Below are 27,451 nucleotides of genomic sequence, written 5' to 3'. Positions count from 1 at the left end.
CAATGGTGGAAAATGAAAAACATTACCATAGGCAGACTCATAAAAAAAAAAACTCCCTCAGTGACCATTACCACGGATGCACAGGGTGGAGATCACATATTCGAAACCGGAAAATCAGAGGTTCGTGGAGCCAAATGGAGGCTGAAAAGCACATAAAAGTGTTGGACTCAAGACAGTCTAAAGTGGCCTAGGACATCTGGAGCTGAGTCATGCAGAGACACAGAACACTGATAGCTGTACATCTGCGTGGTGTACAAAATATAGAGGCAGACAGGCTAAGCAGGCAATACTTGCCTTGCAAGATTATGAATTGAAACAGCAAGTGCTGCACAAAATGCTAAGACTTCACATTCAGGTATACTCACCGCCAGTCCCTGTGGAATGTCTTATCAATAGTCTAGTCAGGAAATTTGCTTTACTTTTCTTCTAATAGCTCTGAAACCATCAGTGATAAAGAAGTGGAAGCAGTCACCCATGTCTCTGATCTTAATAGCAACACAATGACTAGACAAATGTGGGTCTCAGACCTACTGGAGATCTCACTGGTGCTATACTAAAGCTGCCATTCTCACAAGACCTACAGACAGTGCTGGAGAAACATGTGCCTCCTGGAGCCAGCCACTCCCAACCTGTCAGCTTACTCTTGAAGACTTAGAATTCAGACACCTGGGTCTCCCAGAGAGATGCATGGAGGTCCAAAGGGAAACCAGAACACCAAGCACACGAAAGTCTTATACTGCAAAGTGGAACAGATATGGTCACTGGTGCGACAGGGCAGGGGTCATTGACAATAGCACACAGGACAGTACAGTCATTAGGTACCTGACTTACTTGCTAGATGATATCCTCTCCTACATGTCACTTAAGGTCCATCTTACAGCCATGGTTTCATTCACCGGGAAGCACATCATGAGAGGCTTCTTCACTACACAAGTCATCAAAAGTTTCTTAAAGGGATGAAAGTGGACAGGACCACCATGGTCAGCACTCACAACCATGAGGACTCTAAACATGGTGCTCACAAATCTAATGAATGAACCCTTTGAACCAATGAAAAAGATAGAACTCAAATACATAACACTAAAACAGCTTTCTTGATAGGCATCACATCTCTAGTAGGGTCAGGTCAGTGAGCTGCAATCTCTCACAAGACAGGAACCCCTCTTTTCATGTACACAAGAACAGTGTGGTTATGAGATCAAAACTACAGTCCTTCCCCAAGGTAATCTCACACTTCCATGTTACCCAAGCTATCCAGCGGCCAAGTTTCTTCCAGCAGCTGAAGACACGCACAGCAAGTGCATTGCACATAATAGACTGATGAAGGGCAGTCATTTACTGCCTCCAGGCAAATTAAACAAATCCGAAAAAGGAGCCAGTTTTTTATTTCCTTTGCACCAGCAAACAGGGACTTAGGAATATCCAAGGGAACCATTGCAAAATGGATAGTACAGACAATCCAAAGATGCTACAAAAAACAGAAGTAAAATAAACCACAACAAGTGCCAGTACTGAACACTATTTGTCAATTACTATATCACTGGTACCAATGCAAGTCTGCCACAGGTTCCATGAAACATCAATTTCAAAAAAACTTTTTTCATTTTGAATCTTTATCTTATTTTTCAAGAAATATATACACATACAAATAAATGATCAATGAAACAGATACAACAAATACAGAAAAAAGTATTAAAGCACCTGTTTGCTATCACAAACGCATTTTAAACCAACCTGCCAAAGGAAAGGGATTTTACTACAAAATCAACGCTCAGCATGTGAATCCAGAAAAGACGCTGCAAAATGAAATGGTTACCTGTACGAGAAGTTTTGAAACTTGAAGAATTTTCTGTTTCTCCGCAGAATGGAGAGTTTTAAGCTAAAATAATGGTTGGACTTGAATACAGAAAACGCAGGAAGCCAAAGGACTGCAGTGGTCACAAGGAGAATCTGAAGATGGTGATCACACCCGGGGGCGTTGGGGGAGTTTGTCTACCATCACAAGGGGAAGGTCATGCCACCAAGTAGCGTTCAACGAATCCCACTTCAAAAAGAAAGAATTGTGGATACAACCGTTAGATTGTGGAATAATGCACAGCATGTGTATCCATAACATTTCCAAGCTGCAAAACTACAACTGCAGTTTAAGTAACCAATTACTGGTGAGACTCCCTCGAATGTCAAATCCTAACATAGGAGGAGGAGTCTATGTTAATCAATTTCGGAAACTTTCTCCTCAGAGAAGCTATATATGATCTCGCAAGACCAACCAGTCAGCGGGAACACAAAGGTTTTACATTTTTTGTAAGACCGGATTTTGCACATCCGACGGTTGAAAGAAGATGGAGGATGCGTCAACTGTTTAAACCATTTGAAAACCTTGGAGCTACTGTTTATCTCCAGAACCCCGCGAGACTGAAAATCATATATAAAGGAAAAACGCGAAGCTTTACTAGCGAGGTTCAAGCCCAAGATTACCTGAGAGAAATAACAGAAGTTGGGGCAAGGAAGTCTGGAAAAACTAGCTCAAGTACAAATATAGACTGATAACGTACATCGAGTATTGTGAACCCTGTGACTTTAACATAAACACATTTGGGGGAGAAACAGCGCACAGGGGCTGATAAATGTAATAATTGTCGAATTTGTTACCTACATAACCACTTAAAGTTTAACTATCACACTTTAGAAACACAGGGTTAGGACGGGGAAAGGGTGCTAACATGGGCGGATCACATGGACACCCACACCCGGGTACCAACGCACCTGGGGTGCCTCATTGGATGGAAAGGGGGGTGGGGGTGGGGGGGCTTTGGGTGGGAAGGGGGGGTGAGCGTGCAGGGACAACCAGGTAGGGGGGGCAGAACAGGTTGGGGGAAGGAAGGGAGGAAGGAGAACAAAAGGCTAAAAAAAAAAACATTTACCCTTATGATACACATGGAGTACATTAACCTTAGCAATATAGAAAGAAGTAACAAAGTAGGGGGTTTATTTATCAGAGTTTATAAGAAAAACTCCAATGGCTAGGATTAGCATATTATCATTGAACATATGCGGCCTCAATGATATTAACCCCTTCCACGCTGATGAAGAGCTGGGCTCGTCATGGCATAGCCTCCTCGCACGCTGATGACGAGCCCAGCTCGTTACGTAAAATGCGCTTTAAAAAATCTCAGCGTACGAGCGGAATTCCGCCCGCATGCATGCGGTTAAAAAAAGACAAAAAAACGCAGAAGGCCTAAGAACTTCAGGGCCGAATATCGTATGTCTCCTAGAGATACATATTGAAGGGTCGCAACAATATCTACTAAAATCTTTAGGATACCGACTTATTGCAGCTACATCACAGGGGACACGTACCAGGGGGGTCGCAATTTTAGCAAAGGGTGGGGGGCTACAATTTCCCCGCTCAAAAGCGGATACTTTAGGTAGATTTGCAATTACAGAATGCAATTTCAATAACGGGGTAAGCAAATTCACGATATGTACAATATATGCGGATATCACTGACGATCCGGAGATACTGATTAAGGTGTCTAACGAGCTATTTCACTGGCCCCTTCTTTTGATTCTCTGTGGAGATTTTAATATTCATCTACCCTGTAATTGGTTCACAGATCCTGGGTTTATTTATCAAGGCAGGAAACCAAAGGTTTTTTTTGCTCTTAAAGATCTATGTTTACAACACGGCTTTTTAGATGGCTGGGCCATGGATCATCCGGGTGACCCTGGTTATACCTATTATTCTTTTCCACACTCAAAACATGTAAGACTAGACTATCTGCTTCTCTCGAATAGCCTGCGCTCTACATGTCAAATCAATAAAAGGCCCAGAATTTTGTCTGACCACAACCCGCTTAAGCTTAACCTAATGAAGGGTCCTGAAAAATCTAATACAAATACATGGACTTTCGAAAGAGCTTTACTGTTTAATAATGCATATAATTCACATATGAGAACATGGATCCCCGCTTTCATATCAGATAATATCGGGTCTACCCCTATCGACATTGCCTGGGACACTCTGAAGGCCGGGGTTCGGGGCGAAACTATGAAATTTTCCTTTCATCACAATAAAATCGAAAAAATAAAAATAATCTCACTAGAAGATCTATGTAAAGCAGAAGAAGGACTTATTAAAACGATACAGGAAGGTAGTCCAAATGCTAATGCGGAGCGCAAAGTTGCTATTGTTAAAAATAAAATCTTGTCAATTTTAATTGATAGAGCAGCTATTAAAGCTAATATCAACAAGGGTAAAATCTACGAGCTTGGGGAAAAAATGGGCCACCAACTAGCTGTCAGAACCCGCGAAGAGACATCTTTTGCTCTAATTAAAGAAATTAGGGACCCGGATTTAGGCCTAAGATCAGATCCATCTGAAATAAGAACATCTTTTCAAAAGTTCTATAAGAACCTCTATCACGAGGACAATACCGAATGTGGTGATCCCATTATGTACTTGGAATCATTTACCCCGCCACACCTGGAAACTATTGAGCAGGAGATGTTAGATAGTTCAATCACCTATGATGAAATACTCTTAGCAATTAAGGGCCAGGCTACCGGAAAGGCAGCAGGCATGGACGGAATTCCAACTGATTTTTATCTTACATTTGCCCCTCAACTTGAGAATATTATAACTCCCCTCTTTCAAAATATCTTCTCTGGGGGGAACCCGCCCAGGTCATGGTCCATTGCCAAGATTATAGTATTTCCTAAAAAAAACAAAGATGTGAAAGAATTGGGCTCATATCGACCAATTACACTGATTAATGGGGACTCTAAAATCTATTCAAAAATACTAGCAGATCGATTGGCACCCGTAATTCACAATATCGTATCGGAAAGACAACATGGCTTTGTTCCAGGAAGGTCCACGACAGATCATATTCAAAGGGTTATTTCCCTTTTTGATTATACGGGGGTGACAGGAGACCCTATGGCCCTCATACTGCTCGACGCGGAGAAAGCGTTTGATAGGGTCTCCTGGAAATTCATGTGGGCGGCCCTATCAAACTGTGGGATTTGCGGACATTATCTAACAGCAATTCAACAGCTCTATGTAAACCCCAGTGCGCATGTTTTAATCAATGGGGCTTTATCTGAAAGTTTCGCCATAACACGTGGTACAAGACAGGGCTGCCCTTGCTCGTCCCTTCTCTTTGCTATCTATATTGATGTGTTTATTAACAATTTGGAAAATAACAACTCAATTCCCTCAATTCAAGTCCGTAACGTAAAAACTAAATGTCTAGCATATGCTGACGATATAGCTATTACTACAGGTGACCCCAATAACGCCATTATGTGGATAGAACGAGAAGCCCATGCTTTTGGTAAAGTTTCAGGCTATAAACTAAACACTAGTAAAACCCAGATCATCATAAATAACAAAATCACGATGCAAGACCCAAGAATAATTAATAAAGCAATCTACCTAGGCGTGAGTATTGATGCTAATATCACAAACATAGTCTACGATAATCTTAACCCTCTCATAAGTCGCTCCAAGAAAGAACTACTGCGCCTTCATAATCTACAGCTTACTATTGGGGGGAGAGTTAATGTCGTCAAAATGCTATTCTTCCCGAAGTTTCTCTATTATTTTCGTTCAATTAACCTTGAATTCTCCGAAGCAGTTTTTAAAAATATAGATAAATTGTTTTCACGATTTATATGGGGATATCACAATCCACGAAGAGCACTTAGGTGGCTAAGATCGGGGGGGATTGACACTACCAAACTTTAAACTGTATTATTGGGCAACAGTGCTCTGATACAGCGCATATCTTTTAAAAGGAGATATAGATGTCCATAACATTCCCACCCTGCAAGAACTTATTCTGGGAGACGGCTGTGCAGGTTGCTTATGGCGGCACCTAAACGATGATTACTTTAAAAAGGTGAAATTCAAGACTATCTCTAGCACCATTAAAGTATGGCGGAATGTAAAACAACTAGTTGGGTTAGGCCGGTATTCTTTTTATACACCTATAACACAGAATTTGGATCTCACGGAAATATTTCAAGATCTAGTTTTGAATAGATGGGCTGTACTGGGGATAAAACAACTCGGGTGCTTTTTCTCTGTGAATGGTATAAAGTTGTTTGAGGAACTAAAAACCAAATTCAAACTATCTAATAGAGACTTCTTTAAATACCTCCAAGTGCGGGATTTTATTTTAAAGAAAGGGGGAGGACGCATTAAATTCCAACCGTGGCAAATTATGGATAAATTACTATCTATAAAAACCCCTAAAATTGGTGAGATTTATGAAGGGCTTAATTTACTGATGCCAGACGATTTGGAGAAACATACGACGGCATGGCAGAGTAGACTTGGCATCTCTCCTCGAACCTCTCTGGAAGCCTTAGAGATGTCAATATCAACTCTAATGTCCATGAATCTCCAAGCACAATTTTATAAAACATTTTTTTCACTTTATGATACCCCAGGCAAATTAGCAAAATGGGGGAACGGATCTAGGACACACTGTCCGAGGTGCTCCCTTCCATCAGCAGATTCAACTCACATGTTTGCTACTTGTCCTTTACTAGGGAATATCATATCGACAATCTCTGACTTTCTTTCCCTCCTCGCACATTGCCGTATTAACATTTCAACTGAAGAAATTCTATTAGGTACATCCAACACACCCCGACCCCATTCAATGCACAGGCTTATCTTCATTGCTATGGCTGTTTTCAGACTGTGCATTGCGTCAGCCTGGATAGATCCATTAGCACCATCGTTTGTAGAATGGAGAACCAGGCTGTTTGCAACTTGCAATATAGAAGTAGCGATTTATAGAAACAAAGGGAGGACAAAGCGGAATAAGGGTTTGTTGATATGGGCCCCTTTGTTAGATTGGATGCATGAGGAGTGAAATGCTTCAATCGCGTAGGTCTTATATCTAATGTCTCCCTCTCTATTTGTTTATGCTTTGTTCTTAGTTTGTTAGCGTAAATGTCCATTGTACAAGTATATATACGTTTCTCCTTATCTGTTAAAATAAACAGTAAGTTAGATTGTGCTACCTGTTCTGCAGGGGTGGGGGATGGGGGGTAATGATGGTATATAAAACTTAAATGCAAATAGAAATTGTTTAAAAAAAAAGAAAGAATGTCAAATCCACCCCTGTCAAATGGCCTGAGAAGCAGCAGAAGGTAAGTAACAGGACACACCTATGGAGGGAACAAGTTGTTGCCTCAGCATCTATTTAACTTTCACCGACAGTAGGTGTCGGACACTACTCGAAGCAATAAAGCATAAGGGACTGCTGAGGTGCCCATGCCTGAATAGGTTTAAGAAAGAAGGTTGGTATTTTATTGGTGTGTCTACAAGCTACCATGTTTTTTTTCAGCGGTCTCATTGTTCATGTGTATGCCGAATAGGTGGTCGTACCTGCCTTTCCAGGAAGCTGTGCTTTTTAAATAAAAATTTTAATGTACAACTTTGGCTTTGTAAATAAAATTCTTGAGTACGGCACCCGGCCAAGTTGTGAGTGTGAACACTTTATCATATTTTAAGTAGGCACGCAGAAAGTTATGTAAAATGCATTAAGCTAAGTTCACTGTGTTTTAACAAATTTTTAAAAACTAGGTGAAATTTGCAAAGGAAGAAATTGCCGTAAACTAAATGCAGTCATTATACCTTCATGAAGTGAAGATGTGCACTCCATCCACTCATGCTGGCAAAAATACAACTTTTCCTGCCTCTAATTTATAAGCATGATTACTCCGTGCTTAATTTGAGCCGGTGTTTTCTGGTGCTTGGCACCGGCACTTAATTCTCAACACTGGGTCTTATGAAATGCTGCCACATGGCTGCGCTGTATATCTAATTTAGAGATGAGTTGTTAATTTGTTCAATATACAGCAAAAATTACTACTACCTGCCACCCAAGTCATTCTTATAGCATTGGGGGCATGGAATAGACTGAATTGTTGCACTTGTAGGAGTGTGAGGGTTAGTAGATATGTTGGTACTATCACTGGCAAGGGCAATAGGTGTTGCAAGCTGCAGTTGCCTCCTGACGAGCGCCTTGGCACGTATTTTTTATTTTTATTTTACAAATTAAGCACAGTATGCTTTCACTCACAAAATATCTAAAATTGACAGATGCCTACGAGGATGTAACACAACGGGTACATACCATGTGGGGAGAAATGGCATTTACAGCATGGGCTGAGCCACGTGTGTCGTTTCAATGGAAGCAGAACAGTGCTTACCTGAACTACGCATATGCCTTAACCACACATACGCATGGTTAAGGCAGTCAGCTGTGTAGATGCAGAGCGGAGGGGCAGGCAGAAGAACAGGAAGGATCAGGAGAGGAAGGGCTGAGACGCTCCTTGGAGAGTGGGGCTGGGGAGGAGTTTTGGGTGAGTACTTTTTGGGCCTGGACGGTTTTAGGGCTCAGGGCAGGGGCAGAGTAGTTTTAGGGCTTGTGTGCTGGGTATTATTTCTCATGGCGGGGGGAGGGGCAGTTTTGAGGGCTGGGGGTTCGGCTTCAGGGTGGAGGGGCTAGGGTAGGGGTAGTTTTTTGGGTTGGGGACTGGGTTTTAGGGCTCAGGGTGGGGAGTCGAGGTCATTTTTAGTGCTGGGGCAGGGTTGATTGTAGGGCTGGGGTATCGGGTTTTAGGGCTCTGGGCAGGGGGCTGGGGTGTGATCTTTACCACGCGTATCCCTTTACCAGTCATGCCTTAACAACGAAATTCGTTGTCAAGGCATGCGTGGTAATGACGCAGTCGTGGTTCATTCCACGTTGTTTAGGCATGCGTGGTTATGGCATTCGCTATTGTATCATACAACCCTCTGTTGGATTGCCTGCCGCTAAAAAACATGCGGTTCAAAAGGGGGTGGTGATGGACGGAGCATCTGAATCAATCAAACACTCACACCCAGTCAAAAGATCTGGGTTTAATCCATCACCGTTCTTTAGCCCACTCTGCCACCCCAGTTCAGACATAGCTATATGCAAATCAGTCTGACCCTGTGCCTCATGGGAACAGTCTAGCCCGAACTGCCAAGCCATGTCTTCCCTGGACCGGAAACAAGCTTCCGAGGACCGGTTTCTGGCATTCCAGCCGTCTTCAGCCCGGCTTGCCTGAATCCAGTGGCAAAGTGAGCAAGGGACTCACGTCTGAGCATACTCTGCCACACTTATGGCGGCCAAAAGCGGTTCAAAAGGGGGTGGTGATGGACGGAGCATCTGAATCAATCAAACACTCACACCCAGTCAAAACATCTGGGTTTAATCCATCACCGTTCTTGAGCCCACTCTGCCACTCCAGTTCAGACATGGCTATATGCAAATCAGTCTGACCCTGTGCCTCATGGGAATAGTCCAGCCCGAACTGCCAAGCCATGTCTTCCCTGGACCGGAAACAAGCTTCTGAGGACCGGTTTCTGGCATTCCAGCCGTCTCAGCCCGGCTTGCCTGAATCCAGTGGCAAAGTGAGCAAGGGACTCACGTCTGAGCATACCCTGCTACACTTATGGCAGACAAAAGCGGTTCAAAAGGGGGTGGTGATGGACGGAGCATCTGAATCAATCAAACACTCACACTCAGTCAAAAGATCTGGGTTTAATCCATCACCGTTCTTTAGCCCACTCTGCCACCCCAGTTCAGACATGGCTATATGCAAATCAGTCTGACCCTGTGCCTCATGGGAACAGTCCAGCCCGAACTGCCAAGCCATGTCTTCCCTGGACCGGAAACAAGCTACCGAGGACCGGTTTCTGGCACTCCAGCTGTCTTCAGCCCGGCTTGCCTGAATCCAGTGGCAAAGTGAGCAAGGGACTCACGTCTGAGCATACCCTGCTACACTTATGGCGGCCAAAAGCGGTTCAAAAGGGGGTGGTGATGGACGGAGCATCTGAATCAATCAAACACTCACACCCAGTCAAAAGATCTGGGTTTAATCCATCACCGTTCTTTGCCCACTCTGCCACCCCAGCTCAGAAATGGCTATATGCAAATCAGTCTGACCCTGTGCCTCATGGGAACAGTCCAGCCCGAACTGCCAAGCCATGTCTTCCCTGGACCGGAAACAAGCTTCCGAGGACCGGTTTCTGGCATTCCAGCGTCTTCAGCCCGGCTTGCCTGAATCCAGTGGCAAAGTGAGCAAGGGACTCACGTCTGAGCATACCCTGCCACGCTTATGGCGGCCAAAAGCGGTTCAAAAGGGGGTGGTGATGGACGGAGCATCTGAATCAATCAAACACTCACACCCAGTCAAAAAATCTGGGTTTAATCCATCACCGTTCTTTAGCCCACTTTGCCACCCCAGTCCAGACATGGCTGTATGCAAATCAGTCTGACCCTGTGCCTCATGGGAACAGTCCAGCCCGAACTGCCAAGCCATGTCTTCCCTGGACCGGAAACAGGCTTCCGAGGACCGGTTTCTGGCATTCCAGCCGTCTTCAGCCCGGCTTGCCTGAATCCAGTGGCAAAGTGAGCAAGGGACTCACGTCTGAGCATACCCTGCCACACTGAGTCGGATGAGTATGGGGTAAATTCGAAAAGCCGGGAGGACCCTGGCGAGACAACCAAGAAAGGACAAGACTAAATGAGGTACACATGGTTCAAGAGGAAAGGAAACGCATGCAAGAATTTACCATCACATTATTCCAGTGCTAAATAATGTACTCAGGGATGCCGAGTTGGTTTACATGTTATCTATTCCAATATTTATGTATGTGAGTGTATATCAGAAAATCAAGAAAATTTTAAAAAAAAAGAAAAGAAAAACCTAATGACAAATGCAAAAAAAAGAAACAAATCTAAGTTCCCTCTCACCATGGCCACCCCGCTATGGGCTTCTGAACGACTGGGTAACCTGAACTGCACTAAGGGGTTCCATAGCTGGGACTTGATTGGGATCTCCCGCATCCAAGATCTCTGGGGCTCTAAAGGGGTTGTATTGTTCGCCTTCCTCCAGCAGACATATGAGCTTGCCCCAAAAGAATTCGACCGCTATTTGCAGGTTCGTCACTCCCTCCAATCCAACATCCCCCCTGGGACCCTCCCCCCAGCATCCTCCCCCCGGAAGACAGACTACTAGATGGTCACCTTCCCGACCACGCCATTTCCCTCACATATAAAAAAATTATCAATAATTCCCCTGAGTTACTGCATAATCTGGAAAGAAAATGGGAGTCGGACGGGTTGGAAATAGATGAGGAAGAGTGGAATAGTGCGCTGGCGTCCCCTAAGGAAGTGGCCATATCAGCTAGACTTCGTTTGATTCAATTGAAAATTCTTCATCGAGTTTATATTTCAGGAACAAGGTTGCAACTCATGGGCCGTGGTTCTGACTGGCTTTGTCGGAGGGGCTGCGGGGCGGTAGGGACTTTTTTCACATTTTATGGGAATGTCCACTGCTACAGGTCTACTGGCAACGAATACACCAGTGCATGCGCGAGGTTTGGGGGGGTGGAGCTGCGGGTAGAGGCGAAAAGATGTCTGTTGAATATATGGGAACCTACTGATCTCTCGACACTGGGTAGAACCTGGGCCACGCTTGGGTTTGTGATTGCAAAACGGAATATAGCCATACTGTGGGGGTGCGGTGGGCCATCCAAAGATTAGTCCGTGGAAAACTGGTGCATGCTCCATGAAAAGACAGTCTACGTGGCCAGGGGCTGCCCACAGAAGTGGGTTGGTGTCTGGTTCAGCTGGAATGAGTACAGGGGCCATCTCTGTGAACCCCCCACAACGGCCTGGGTTGACGAACCACTCGCAATGTTGAATGTGTGATGTAATCCTGTATATTGTAGGGCTTAAGATCTGTGATCTCATGTGCTACGCCTCGACTCCCTTCTGGTACAATTGTAAATCTTGTACTACAGCTTGTGATATACACTACTGTTACTTGTACAGTTAATAAAAAGATTTAATTTAAAAAAAAATCTAAGTTCCCAGATCCTCAAAAAAGGTCTGTCGAAGGCAGGCAAACAAAACAGAGTTATGTTTAAGGGCATAATTTTTATACAAATATGGCCTACATTGATTGTTCTTTAAATAAAAGTAACAAGATGGTAATATAGAAGGAGGTGATCTCCTCATAGAGTAATGACTAGAATGAGGAAGTAAACGATGAGGTTATCACTTTCCCTTAATACAATCAAGTTATCCAGCCAAAACTAATACGATGCAATGGGAAAAATAAGAAAGAACATTTTTCAGGATAGGCAATTTTAACGTTTACAGACATGGTGTTCATTCTACAGTCTGAAAGTAATTGGGAATGAGAATTCCTTTAAGAAAATTAACTAGTTTTAACGGTGAGAAAATGACAAATACCATAGCATGGTATGTTACCAGCTCTGGAAGCTGCTTCCACTCTCAGGCATCTTACAGAGAAACTCAGCCTATACCCAGATACATTTAAAGTTCACTTTTTTTGCTTTTCCTTTGATGTATTTTAGCAATTAACATGCACTGTCTGCTGCGAGGCGTACAGTTTTTTGTAAAGGGCTTGGAGCCGGCCCATTGCTTACCATTCATTGGCATCATTGCCACTCTTCTTTATTGCCTTCTAATTGGCCATCACATGTTGGGCGCCACTTCCTTTTCTGTCTGTGTAGCATGGACCAAGCACAGATTGATTCATCTTAATTAGTGTACGTCTGCTGTTTGTGCTGTAATTGAGGTACTATTTCTTCTTCCCATCCCACTCCCCTTCCTCATGTTGCTTCTTCCCCTCCCACCCACCCCTCCTCCGTGCCGATACTTCCCCTCCCACCCACCCCTTCTCTGTGTTGCTTCTTCCTCTCCCACCCACCCCTTCTCATTGTTGCTTCTTCTCTCCCATCCACTCCTCTTCCGTAATAATTCCTCCACTTCCCACCCACACCTGCTCCATATTGTGTCTTCCCCCTCGCACCACTCCCCCGTATTGCTTCTTCCTGCTCCCACCCAACCCTCCTCCGTATTGCTTCTTCGTCCTGCGTATTGCTTCTTCCCCCTCCCACCTACCCCTCCTCTGTATTGCTTCTTCCCCCTCCCACCTACCCCTCCTCGGTATTGCTTCTTCCCCCTTCCACCCACCCCTCCTCGGAAGGGGAAAATTAAACTTGGAGGAGGGGTGGATCGGACAGGGAAGAAGCAACAGGGAGGGTCTCCCTGTTGCTTCTTCCCTGTCCCACCCACCCATCATCTGTAATTCTGCTTCCCCTTCCCACCCACCCCTTCTCTGTATTGATTCTTCCCCTTCCCACCCACCCCTCTTCCAAGTTTAATTTTCCCCTTCCGACCCATCCCTCCTCCCTGTTGCTTCTTCCCCGTCCCACCAACCCCTTCTCAGTGTTGCTTTTTCCCCTTAAAGACTGCGAGTGAGTTGTTTTAGAAATCCCTGATATTTCACTGCGGAATATCTTTGGTTTATATCTCCGACAGTCTGTTTTGCTTTTCTCTTCTAACAACAAGGGGATTGTTACTCACTATCATTCTCTAGCATGAGTACTGGCAAACCTGTTCCTCCTATTTGGAAAATACTATTAACATGTGTAGCTCCTGAACACCGCCCATCTCCATTCTCCACAACCAGTACAATATATGTTGCCCCCTCATCCACTAGTACATCCTGGTTTATAATGTACGTATTTGTAAACAATACAGTTCTAGTCGAAGCATTGTACATACCAACAAGCTCCTGCATCAGATCAAAGGCATCAAATGTTTACATAGATCGTAGGTTGGGATAATTGGTTTAATTTATCGGACTATAATTCTATTCAACTCAACACAAATCCAATCCACTCCAGACAATTTAACTCCACACCACACAACTCCACACCACACAAGTCTATGGCACATAATTCCACTCCACACAATTTCACTCCTTTCAATTCTACTCAACTCTATGCCACATAATTTAACTCCACTTCACACCACACAATTCCAAGCAACACAACTCCACTCCACACCACACAATTCTGCTCCATGCCACACAATTTTACTCCACTCCGCACAGTTCCATTCCACACCACACAAATCCACTCAAATAATTCCACTTCATGCCACTCCACGCCACACAATTCCACGCCACTCAATGCTACATAATTCCACTCTATGCCACACAATTCCATGCCACATAGTTCCTCTCCACTCCATACCACACAATTGCATTCCACATCACACAATTCATACTTTTCAATTCCACACCAAATAATTCCATGCCAGACAATTATACACTTACAGGCCACACAATTACACTCTGCACAGTTCCACTACACACAACACAATTCACTTTGCTCCACTCCACACAATTACACTTTTATACTTCACATGTTCACTCCACAGAATCCCACTCCACTTCAAGCCACTCAATATCACTCCACTCCTCTACAACAAAGCCAATGTATCTCATACAGGCAGGTAAGACCTATTGACTTTGCTAGTGCTTGTTATGATGGTGCCCCGGCAGTACATTTACCAGTTCACTGAGCGATGGAGAGACGTGGGCGCAGCCGCTCCTCTGCCAAGACATACACTGCTGGTGCCCAGGCCAGGGCTCAGCCCAGTCTGCAGCTCAGCTAGAATGCTTTTAAAATGAAGGATGATCAGATCAGTGGGCTCCTGCATTGTGTGTCTGTCGTCATAGCTGTCACAGTCAAGCCTCCCAGGCCTCAGCCCTTCTTCCTTCTCTTCTGATGTTTGGAAGCCCTTTCTTTCTGACAGCGAATATAGAAAGAGAGGGAAACTATGCTGGCAATTTTCAAAAATCTGCAGAAAACTTGATACATGTTCAAAATCAGCGCTGAGAATGTTGACTGTGCCAGTGCACTGTGCCTGGGTACTTGTATACCTGCAGTCAATAATGGTCACTCTTTTCCCTCCTGAAACCTCAACCAGAGCACCGCGAATTCAAAAATATGTTTCCAACCCATCTATCTTAGGCACCAACGGGCACATGCATCAACCTATTTAGGAAGTGCAAACGGTGCGAATCGGTAAATTCGGCCGTTTGCGCTTCCTAAATACGTTTTTGGGATGCATCAAACAATTTTTCAAAATTCGTTTTTTTTTTTGCATTTCCTAAAAATGCGAATGCATTTAAGGAATCGCATTTGTGCGATTCCTTAAATGCAATGCATCAATTTTTTTAAAAATGCGAATTTTGAAATAGGAAGTGCAAATTAACACGAGGTTGACCCTCGTGTTAATTTGCGAAAATCTTTAAAAAAGCACAAAAATGCATTTTGGAAAGTGTCATGTTACAGACACACATGTCCTTAGGACATGTGTGTGTGAAACATGCACTTTAAAATACATTTCAGGGGTGCAGGGGGTGTCCTTTGAACCCCCCTCTGCACCCTTGCAATGCATCAAAAAATTGAGAATTCCAAAAAAAAGAAATGCAAAACGGCATTGATTCCTATGGGCCTCTAGGCCCATAGGAATCAATGTAATGCCCTTCCTTAATTGCGATTCGCAATTAAGGAATCACAATTTCCGAAAATTAAGAAATCCTAAAAACTTTTAGGATTTCTTGATGCATAGGATTTTGCAATTCCTAAATTGCGATGCCTTAATTTTCGCAATTTAGGAAGTGCAAAATCCTACAATGATGCATGTGCCCACAAGTGTTTAAATCATTTAAACGTGATTGTTTCTGCTGAGGCCTTTAAGAGTGGCTGTAATTGACTCCTGGGGTCATTAACCATTGTTAATTGACTGCTCCACAGTTAGAAAGCCGAGGTGATGGCAAGGGTGCAAAATGAGAGGAAAAGTGAGGTTAGTAAGTCGCAGCCAGTGGGCTTGGCCCTCTCTTAAGACCTGCTGCTGATAGACAAAAGCCGGCTGTCCCTATCTGCATAATATAATGTGCCACTGAAATATAAGACCTATAACTTCTTAGTGGGCGTCAGAAGGGACTACTTCAGCTGCAAAACAATTTTCAAAAACAACCCCATGCCATAGATGGCCCAATTACTTTCTGTTTTCTGCGCTGCAGCTTTTTCCAACACTAGGATATTTTCAGTTTCACTGTTGGGGTTTGGTGGTTTTGTATAGAGAAAAGTAAACACACGCATGTTCATTATTACTGCAAACTGCTCCTGAGCCTCGAGGAAGGTGTCGCAGTCACAATGAGCTTTGTGCTTAATTTGTGCCGGTGCTTTCCGGTGCTCAGCACCAGCACTTAATTGCCAGCACCGGGGGCTTACGACTGTCTGCCACATGGTAGTGGTGTCTGCCAATTTAGGTACGAGCACAACAACTTTTGTTTATTATTTCCATTTCCGTTTCAATTTACAATTATTAGTATTTCCCTCCGAAGCCATTCGTGTAGCTTTGGGGCCTGTAATAGTATGAATGATCACACTTTTCAGAGTGTGATGATTCGTAATGTGTTGGCGCTGTCATTGGCAGTGCTGCCAGGGGCAACGCATGGTGCAAGCTCTACTATCCTCCTGTCGAGAGCCCCGGCACTATGTTTTTTTACAAATTAAGCAACAGAGCAGTGAGTGCCTGCTCTCACCGGTCCTCACACTGCTTCAGATCACACTCTCAGCACAGCTTCTGCTCAGCGCCAATAGGCGCCTGCCCACTCCCTACCAGGCGTGCACCGGTACACCGGCCCGCCTGGTGATCAGCCTCTGATACCCCCCGCCGGTGATTCTGGAGCTGCTGCCCTGTGGATTGTTTGTTCGGACTTCACACACAGCTTTTCACCCAGCACCAAGTCAGGGTCACTGGCTGTAGGTCCTAAAACAGCGAACATCAGTGCAGTAACAATGAGCACGGGTAGTTGCTGATGCCATCTCCAGTAGGCCAAGTCCCTGAGGGTGGCGCTACAAAATAGCACACTTGAATCAGGGTTCAGTGATGTCATGAACACCCACACCTTTAATTGGCTGTAGCGCGTAATCCAGCGACATATTGCTGTTACTCGAAGGAACAATGTAGATACAACCACTGCAAATCAGGAGAGAGATACACGCTGTAATAAACGTAGATGAAGCAGTCGATTCAGGTAAGTGAGTTTATTCCTTTCAAAGATAACTCCACCCGTCATGGACGTCTGGTCTCCGTGAAGCCGGTGGTTACAATGGCTAACGGAAAGACTCAGCCGTCCCTGCGCGAGTGAAGTAATTCAAAAGACAACAGGGTATACACGGTCGTGGCACGTGTATACATATTCTTAAAAGTAAACACACTCTAGACTTAGGCTTTGGCTCGTGAGATGGACGGAGATCGAACCCACGAGCCAAACCCACGAGAAGACGGCAACGCGAGCGGAGCTCGCCATTACACCACCTTCCCCCTTACAACAGTCAATAAAAATGGAAAGAGAAAACATATGAAATACACAGGATCTAAATACAGGAAATACAAATGTCTAAAATTTAATGAATTCGTTATATCTCTCAGGAGCCCTGATGTGTCTGCCAAAAGAAGAAACTTTTGTGAGAGTAGGGACGTCTTGGTTAACAACAACGTTTGGAGGATCCAGAGAAACCTCCCCCGAAGACTGCTCTGAAGACTGAAGGGCTTGTGGAAGGGAATGGTTAGGAACACTAGAAACAGAAGGGACATTCATCCAAAAACTCCAATCCAAATTACTGGAGTTACCATTATGCTTCCTTCCTTTGATAATCTCTGCTTGGTGATCAGAGACTTTTACAAGCTGGCGTTTGTTCCACCAACCCTTTTTCCCCAGAAAGGCTGCTCCCTTGCTCACTTTAATTACCTGGATGGGTGCAAAAAATTTTGAGCGTCCTTTAACTACTCTACCTGGGTTCTTGATTAAAACCCAATCACCAACCAGCAGGTCCACTGATTTACCATCTGAAGTACCATCAAACTGAAATTTCATTTGGCTCTGTTTTTCTAGAACAGATTTCCTAACAGAATCCAAATCTATAGTTTTACCAGTGGAGTCCTGATGTAACCAGGAAGGGAATAGAACAGAACGATTCTCTCTACCTCTCAGTAAGGAAAATGGGGAGACCCCAGTCACGCAATGAGGGGAGGTATTATAGTGCCAAATTTTTTGTTTTACAAATTCGACCACATTATAATCACAAGAAATCGCCGTCTGAACACCCTCTTTGATCACTTTATTCCCCCTCTCGACAAGACCATTCGAAGCTGGAGAATAAAGGGAGACTTTGAGTTGTTTGATGTCTAATTGTTTCAAAAACTTGGACATTTTATCCGAGACAAAATGAGTTCCGTTATCTGTGACGATGAATTTGGGGGAACCCTCTAAATCAAACACTCTTTTGAGAAAAGTTATTGTGGAATCTGAATCAGGAGTCTTAACAAAATCAAAGTACATCCACTTTGAAAAATAGTCCACCAAAAGAATGATGTACTTATTCTCCTGCTGGAGAATGGAATATGGTCCCGAAAAGTCTATCCCAATTTTCTCCCAGGGAGAGTTAGGAAAATCCGTGGGATGTAGAGGAACTTTCAGTGTGCGCCAATGTTTATCGGATAATAAACACTCCGGGCATGAGTCAATCAAATTTTTAACTTGGACGTCAATTGAAGGCCACCAATAGCGCTGTTTAATGCGCATGGAGGTTTTAGTTGTCCCCAGATGCCCTTGATGTGCCTTATTAATAATAGACTCCCTCAGTTTAAAAGGAGGAACGAATTTCTCACCTCTTCGTACTATACCGTTCTCAACAGACAGCTCTTCAGAAATTTGGGCAAAACTACGTAGATCGCCATTCAGACTTCTTGGTTCAGGCCAACACCGTGTGGTAAACTCTATCACTTTTAACAACACATTGTCTAAATCGGTGGCTTCCTTCCAATCACCCTCAGAGATCACATCACTAACTTCATCTACTGTATCCACAAAGGTAACACATTCGACGTCCTCTACAGGAAAATCCTCCTCATCGTCTTTCTCCATAGTCATTCTAGATAGGCAATCAGCCCGAAAATTCTTGCCACCAACAATGTGCTTAACAGAAAAATTGAACTCTTGTAATTTTGAGACTAATCTCATCAGACGAGCTGACATGGATGCTGAACTGGATTTATCAAAGATGTAAATTAGTGGCTTGTGGTCAGTGACCAACTCGAATCTCCTACCCCAAATGTACATTTTAAACTTGTGGACCGCCCAAGCACAAGCTAGAGCTTCCCTTTCGATAGTGCTGTACCTCTGCTCGAACTCTTTGAGTGCTCTAGAAGCAAATGCCACAGTTTGTTCTTGACCATTCACTTTTTGTGTAAGAACTGCCCCTAGACCAGAAATACTCGCATCTACAGTGATAACTGAGGTGGCATCTTCTCTAAAGGCATGTATGGCTTTAGCAGAAACAATCATTTTCTTGATCTCACAAAAAACCTTATCTAACTCCTGTGTCCAAACGAAACTAGACCCTTTCCTCAAAAGTTTCCTTAAAGGTTCCACTATTTGGGAATATGACTGGACAAACCTTGCATAATATTCTGCAAGTCCCAGGAAGGATCGTAGGGCATCCTTATCAGGAGGGGGTTTTGCGTCTTCAATGGCTCTAATGACTGAAAATTTGGGAGTGATACCTTGGTCCGATACTGTATGTCCCAGATAATCAATCTTGTTAACTGCAAACTTGCATTTGTTTGTGTGAACAGTCATGTTTCTAGACATTAAAATTGAAAGCACATTTCTAAGAATAACGTCATGTTCATTTAATGATTTGGCAAAAATCAGGATGTCATCAAGGTATGCCTGCACACCCGCTAAGCCTTGAAACATCACATCCATCAGCTTCTGGAAAACGCTTCCAGCAGACGCCAGCCCAAATGGGAGGCGAAGGAATTTGAAAGCTCCGAAAGGAGTAATAAAAGAGGTAAGTTCTTGGGATTCCTTCGCTAAAGGCACCTGATGGTACGCTGACCTCAGATCGATCAAAGAGAACCATTTAGCGTCGCCTATGTTAGCCAGAAGCTCGTGGATTCTAGGTAGCGGGTGACAGTCAACAATAATGTTTTTATTTAATGAGTGTAAATCCGCACATAATCTAATTTCCCCAGTCTTTTTGCGTGCGACTACAATTGGTGCGACCCATTGTGAAGAATTTATGGGGGAAATGATACCTTGTTTACACATATCATCCAACATTATTTTTAATTCAGATCTGACACTCAGTGGGACAGCTCTAACTTTATGACTAACTGGTTGTGCCCCGGGTATCAGTCTAATCTTATGCTCGAATCCTTTGACACTTCCTACCATTTCCATGAATACTGGTTTAAATTCTGCCAAAATTTCTTGAACCTTTGCGTTATGATCATCAATTATAGCAACAGGTAAATTAGATTTAAAGTTAGGTAACTTCCCCACTTTAATGGGGTTCTCATCACCTGGAACTAAATAAAGACCCATTAAGGCTAAGTCTTTCCAGCCCACGATGTCTTTGCCTTTTTCTGCTACATAAATTTTAGTGACGGTCTCCCTCCCCAAGCATTGGACTAATCCTTCAAAATACCCTAGCATGTTAATATTCTTCTCCCCAAATGCTAGTGGGTTAACATCAGATTTAATCAGTTCGACTCTTTTGTCCCATTTTTCGTAAAAGGTTGAGTCTCTAAGGATCGTGTATGGGGAGCCTGAATCCGCCATGACTTGGAGATGTACATTATCAATAATAGCTGCACATAGTGGACCCTTAATAGAATCAATGTCACCATTAGCATCAAGAGTTACGATAATGTTCTTAAAAGATTCAGTACATGCATCAAAGTCTACCATGTTAACATTCGGAGGTTTCTTCGCGAATCTGCAAACCCCTTGAAAATGTCCAATTTTTTTACATATAGAACATCGCTTCTTGAGGGCAGGGCAATTTGGGGCGTTCCCAATGTGATCCTTTGAACCGCATCTATAACAAAAGTAAGTTTTTTTTTTTTTGTTTAAATTTATTGGGTTGAACTCTGCCTTTATTAGCAATGGCACAGAGGGTTTCTCCTTCATCATAGTCATAGCAGTCTATAGCATTAACACCCTGTTTAGGTTGATCCATAACAACTTTGCTGGTTAATGTAGAACGTTCAATGCTAAGAGCAAGGTCTATGACTTCACTTAAGGATGGGTTCTTGCACCCCAGAATTCTCTGTTTAATCTTCTTTGATGCGCAATTAAATACGAACTGGTCTCTAATAAATTTATCAGGAGAAGGTTCGAAATTGCAAGTGATTGCTAAAACTCTGAGTGCAGCGATGTACTCTTCCACTTTCTCGTCCTCCTTTTGTTTCCTGGCATAGAAGTTGTGCCTTTCTAACATAATGTTAGGTTCGTCACAAAATTGTTTTTTTAACCTTGCAATGGCTTCAATGTAAACGTTCCAAAGATTATCCCCACTTTCATCTAGTGAAATAGGCGGTGCTATGGGGACAATACTCTTGAAGATTCGTTGACCAGCTTGTCCCAAACAACCAAAAAGGATAGCGAATTTCCTTTTGTCAGTATAATCAGTGGCATCAATAGCAATTAAATGATTCTCGAATAACCCGAACCACTCAGACCAAATTATGTCTGGGGTGCCTGGTTTGCTCAAGAAGGGTGGGGGTTGGGTAATCTGATGCCACTGATTATTAGCCATGTTTAATATCAATGCAGAAAAGTGAATGAGGTTTATAAATCAAAAATCACAATAAGCTTAACACTAGCAAGATGTCAGTTTTAGTATGGGTATATGCGATTTAAGATGTGGAAGAGTTAATTAATTAACGAGATAAATGTTTCAAAAAGGTCTAAAACGTTGTAAATATGCAAATTCAAAATTGAAAAGCGTGCGTATCGCTGTAAAGATACGCTGTGTACAACCTTGAGACTATCCTGTGATTATCTGTTGAAAGCGTGCGTGTCGCTGGAGTAACACACAATAGTAAAATGACTATTTAATAACGTGCGCATCGTTGGAAATGACACGCAATGTAAAGATTTAAATCCAGTAATAACGTGCGTGTCGTTGAAGAAAATACGCGAAGTAAAATAGTTTAAATAAATAAATGTCAAAATCGTTGTATGTCGAAAGCGTGCGTGTCGCTGTAGTGACACGCAAAGTTTTCGATCACAACGTGCGTATCGTTGAAGCTGCGCTCATTAAATAAACACTTTCAATCAACACAGTACCTTGTCGTGTCTTCAGTCTTCACCGATACCTCAATAAAGTTGTTGTTTAAAGGAACTTCCAATGAGGCTGATCGAGAAGAAAGGTGATTGTAACCGCCCAATAGGAGTCGCTGAAAGACGAAATTTGGAAATGCAACTCTGTTGATTGGAAAAGCGGTAGTTTCATCCGACCAATGACATCACACGAAATTGACGAAGTGTTGAATCCGGGGAAAAAGTTCAGCGTGGGTGGGGTGGAGTCTCCCGATCGTCGCCAAAATATGTAATAAACGTAGATGAAGCAGTCGATTCAGGTAAGTGAGTTTATTCCTTTCAAAGATAACTCCACCCGTCATGGACGTCTGGTCTCCGTGAAGCCGGTGGTTACAATGGCTAACGGAAAGACTCAGCCGTCCCTGCGCGAGTGAAGTAATTCAAAAGACAACAGGGTATACACGGTCGTGGCACGTGTATACATATTCTTAAAAGTAAACACACTCTAGACTTAGGCTTTGGCTCGTGAGATGGACGGAGATCGAACCCACGAGCCAAACCCACGAGAAGACGGCAACGCGAGCGGAGCTCGCCATTACACACGCCCAGCTTCTTTGCTTGACAGTGTCCGTCCTTGCGGGGATGCGGCGGCATGACCTAAAAATCGTCACCCTAACCCGAGAAGCGTGACATTTGGCGGGGCTGAGATGTGGCAAGTTTCTAGGAGTGAACTTGGACTGTTACTGCATCAAGGTGTAGTGTCCTTTCAATAGTGTCTTCGTCTCTTTCCTAATTTGGAGCAGAGGTACATAGGGCCGAGTTACATTACTAGCCTCGATGGTTCATCGCATCAGTACTGGCAGCACATGTCCTGTCTTCCGATGTTACCACCTGCAATGGAGCCCTCTGGTGGCAAGCCCGAAGAGACATTTTTTAACAAGCTGCCTTCATACCACGTATAAAGAAAGCAGACCTTCGAATCGATAGAGCTATAAATAGCAAACCTCGCGGTGCAGTGGGCGCAGTCTCCCGTGGAGCAGGTGTGATTCACTGCACAACAGTAAACGGGAGGTCCTGGAAAGACAATCCCGACCCCAGCCCGGTCGGTGTGCTTTCCAGGGACAGCGCTGCTGCCATGGCAACGCGACCTGAAGCGTCACTGCCGGCGCCGGCGACAGAGCCACAGGGCAGCTGGTACAGGAAGAGGCTGCAAGAATCTGATATCGGGAGCTATTAGGGAGGAGCTGATTGTAAATGGATTCACGAATTAAATTATGGGATGCAAGAGGCGACAGGAAGTGTTAATAATGTATGACAAACTGCCAGTGACATTGTTGTGCATGGGACATTAAGACGTCGGGATTGTGTGTATCCGATGTGTTGGGTTGAAAGCCCCTTGAATGGCTTGGTAAAGATGCGCCATTTACTGACTCCCTTATATATTTTTTCTCTTGTGCACTCTGTAATTACGCAAGCCCACTGGATGACGTTTTGGTGTTATCAGAACAACACCAGCTTTTTATTTAGAGTGTCCTCAAGTCATGCTAATCAGTGACTGGTGGTGGTGGCAGAACCACTTTGGTCCAAATCCAGGCGCACCGATAGTTCTGTGTGATGCACAGCTTAGTGGTTTCTTGTGGTTAGCTTTGCTATTTCTATCTCGGGCACACTATCAAGGCCTTTCCTGCCCCACTCCCTTCCTGAAACCTGTGCACCTGGTTGGAGGTGAAGCCAACACCCCCTTTCCTTTGTCCAGAGTAGGATTCATCTGCCTGGTGGAGAGGTGTGGTGCAGCGGCCAAGGCAGCTGACTTCGGAGCACAGGGTTCATGGTTCGATCCCCAGCTCTGGCGGCAGCTCAGTTCAGCTCCATGTGACTGGGCAATAGCTCACTTAATTTCCACGACGGCCCCAGCGCCTGTAAGGGTGAGTATTTCGCGCTTTACAAATACACATTTAAAACTCCTTATATTTGGGGAGTTTAACACTCCCCAATGCTCTGGCTCCATTGTCCACCTTCCATGGTGCTGGGAGCAGATGCATTGCGGAGTCTGAGACCCACACGCTTCTCACCTTGGACCAGAAAGGACTGGGCCCTAAGACGCCTGTACGGGATACTGCACATTACCAAATGAAAGCCGGAAGAGGATGCAGTGATCCTGTCATTAGGCACCCATATGGCATTCAATAGTATTGAATGGCCATACCTGTTTGCGTTGTTGAAGCGTTTTGGTTTCAGTCCTAGGTTTTGTGCTTAGGTTCGGCTCCTCTATATGAACCCTCTGGCCAGGGTGAGGATGAACGGAGTGGTGTCTAGACAGGTGGCGCTCTACAAGGATACGAGACAGGGGTGCCAGCACTCTCCCATGCTATTCGCTATCGCGTTGGAGCCCCCTTTGGCATGGGTCAGAGGAGACCCACTGATAAGAAGAATCTCTGTGGGGGCGGGTATGGGAGGACAAAATATAATTGTGTGCTACGAACCCCCGGTACTCAATAAATCACATATTCCATATATTCCAGTTGTTCAGCAGTTATTCCGGCTATCAAATACATTTTGTTAAGTCTGGAGATACGCCGCCCCTGCCATCCTGTGGGAGAGCTTTTTCAGTCAAACACACGTTTAAAATATCTAGGCATTATGGTCTCCGGGTCCATTGCCAAATTTTTGGCCTATAATGTATTTCCCCAGCTGCACAGGTTACGTAGGGATGTTTCACGTTGGAGAACGTTACCACTCTCAATGATGGGGAGAGTGGCCCTTTTTAAAATGATGGCGCTTCTGTGCCTACTATACGTCTTTCTGAACACCCCATACAAGATACCGCTAGACTTTTTTCGTAAGGTTAACACTGAAATAAGGCAGCCCTTGTGGGACGGGAGAAACTCAAGGATAGCTCTTCACAAGATACAACGAAAAGTGTTTGACAGAGGACTGGCAACCTGAGGATGCTTCTTTCCATTCCAGTGAGGACCTTGCCTGGCAGTTCGGGCTGGACTGTTCCAATGAGGAGCAGGGTCAAGACTGATTTGCATATGTCTGGACCCCAAATGGGCTGGTGAAGTGAGCAAAAGAACGATGGATTTAACCCAGATCGCTTGACTGGGGGTGAGTGTTTGAAAAGTTTCAGCTCTCCGTCCGTCCATCATCTTGTTGTGTTTCTTAATTCTTGCAATGCCATCCTTCAGTCATTCAATGTCATGGAAAAACATATTCATGCATATTGTTGTCTGTGCACTGCTGAAAACTGATTACCAGGGGCTCCATGTAGAGAGTGATGATTATTAGTGTGAGAAGGGAGTCCTGGGGTCAGTGCATGTGTCAGGGATTGAATTAGACCTGGTGACGTGGAGTCTACGTGGAGTCTCCTTGCACCAGTTGGGCTCTGTTCTTCAGGGCGGATGGAAAATGCTTATAGGCCATTTCAGGATGGGCGGGATATCACAGGTTTTGAGAGTGCTAGGGAATAGTCCTTGGTTTAGTGTTGATAATATTGTTCAGTAGAAGTGGCACGACTTCCTCAGAAATCTCCTTCACAGATGACGATGGGTAATGTCCTCAGCGTGGCACGTGGCTTTGAGGGATCGAAGGGGCACCACCAAGTCATCAGCAAAGAGACTGACGAACGTGGAACACGTGGGAGTGAAGTGCTGCTGTAGTTTAATACTGTCCTTGAAATATTGATTATATCAAACAGGTCCTTGCTTCTTCTGAAGGATTCACTGATAATGGTTTTGTGCCGGCCATGGCGTTGTCCCCTCAGCCATCATCCTGTTGACCGCAGTCATAACTCATTCTGCACATAGCCACCTCCCACACTTCAAAGCTTTCCCCTGTCTGCCTCCTGGAGTTGTCACGTTGCATGGCCACCCTACACCTCGCCTGTCCCTCAGCTATCACACTGCCCTCTCCATGCGTCAGCTTGTCTGTACTTGCAGCTATCTCGCTTCGTGCCCCGGCTATTACCTTGTTTGCTATCTCAGCTATCGTATTCTCTGTCCATCCTTCACCCTGTCTGCCTCTGCAGCTGTCATTGCCTCATACATCATCTTGTCTGCCTCTGCCTCAGCTCTCACACCGTTGCCTCTCCATCGCTTTGTTTACCATCTCAATTACCTGTCTTCCAAGCACGTTGACTGTCCTGCAAAGGTCTGCCATTTATGTCCCAAAGAGTTCCCTCCATCTGCCAGGAACATCATTCTCGATATCCCCACGGACCACCTTCTGGCTCTGCCCCTAGTGATTTTTGACTCTGCTCAGTCGTCACTGAATCTGCGTCCTCACCCTAACCCTGTATAGCAATCACCCACCTGTCTGCCCCTTCCATCACACTCTGCCCTCAGTCACGATGTTCGCCCCCCACAGTTGTCCCCATCACTGCCTACTAGCCATCACCTCCTCTTACCTAGTCCTCACCAATCATCACTGCCTCTGCCTCCAGCCATTGCAGTCTGTCCTCCAACCATCATTCTCTTCACTCCTCCCACCGGTCCTGCCTAGCCAACACCTAACTACCACTATTCTGTCCCAGTTATCAGTATCTCTCCTATTCCATCAACTGTTTGCTCCCGAACCCTAGCGGTGATGTCAAGATGGCCCAGACAGCAAGGGCGACTCTCCATGGGACTGATGGAGTAGACAGGGGGGGGCACACCTTAGAATTCATTTATATCTCAACAGCAACGCATCTGGCTCTATTTGTATTTTCCATTTGTACTCCTATTGCCTATGAAAAGTTTCAGGGAATATTGCAAGCGTGAAAAAACGTGTCAGCAAAGGTTCTAATAATGGACAGGTAAATAAAACAAGAACATTACGATAGATTTGTTCTGCATTCTACCTTTAAAAAAAAAAAAAAGACAAGTGGTTTTTGTGTTTTAGGGCCAGCTGTACGATGGTTTTTAGCGTACACAAACGGTTCTTAGACCCGTTTGCGCACGTTAAAAACCATGGGCCCATGTACAAAAAGTATTTTGCGACTCGCAAATAAATTGCGACTCGACTTGGTATTTGGAAGGGGCGTTCCCATCCAAATAGTGATTCCATAGCCATGTACGAATGTTTTGCGACTGCTATTGCTGTAGCAAAACACTCGCAAATGACCACCTACTTCAAGTAGGTGGTAATGCATTCGCAATGGGGAAGGGGTTAACAGGGGACTCCTTACCCTTTGCAAATGCATGCAAAATTATTTTTTAAGGGCAGGCAATGGTCCCAAGGACCACTGCCTGCCCTTAAAAAAGAAACAAAAACGTTTCATATATATTTTTTTAAATGCATCTAGTTTTCCTTTAACCCCTTCACTGCGGGGGTTATTTTCCCGCGGTGCTGGGGGGGAGGGGGTGCACACGGCACCCGCATGCTCATGACGAGCCCAGCTCGT

General features: G+C 44.4%; 1 protein-coding gene across 3 annotated transcripts in view; it reads left to right on the top strand.

Moving 5' to 3' along the window:
- CLIP2 (CAP-Gly domain containing linker protein 2) overlaps positions 1 to 27,451 on the top strand; it is a 575,836-nt gene that overhangs the window by 306,995 nt on the left and 241,390 nt on the right. The gene's annotated exons all lie outside the window — the stretch shown is intronic.

This window comes from Lissotriton helveticus, chromosome 3_1, assembly GCF_964261635.1.
Source record: "Lissotriton helveticus chromosome 3_1, aLisHel1.1, whole genome shotgun sequence".
In the NCBI taxonomy this organism is placed as follows: domain Eukaryota; kingdom Metazoa; phylum Chordata; class Amphibia; order Caudata; family Salamandridae; genus Lissotriton; species Lissotriton helveticus.
The sequence above is the reverse complement of the archived record's forward strand: the minus strand, read 5'-3'. Positions and strand labels throughout refer to the sequence as shown.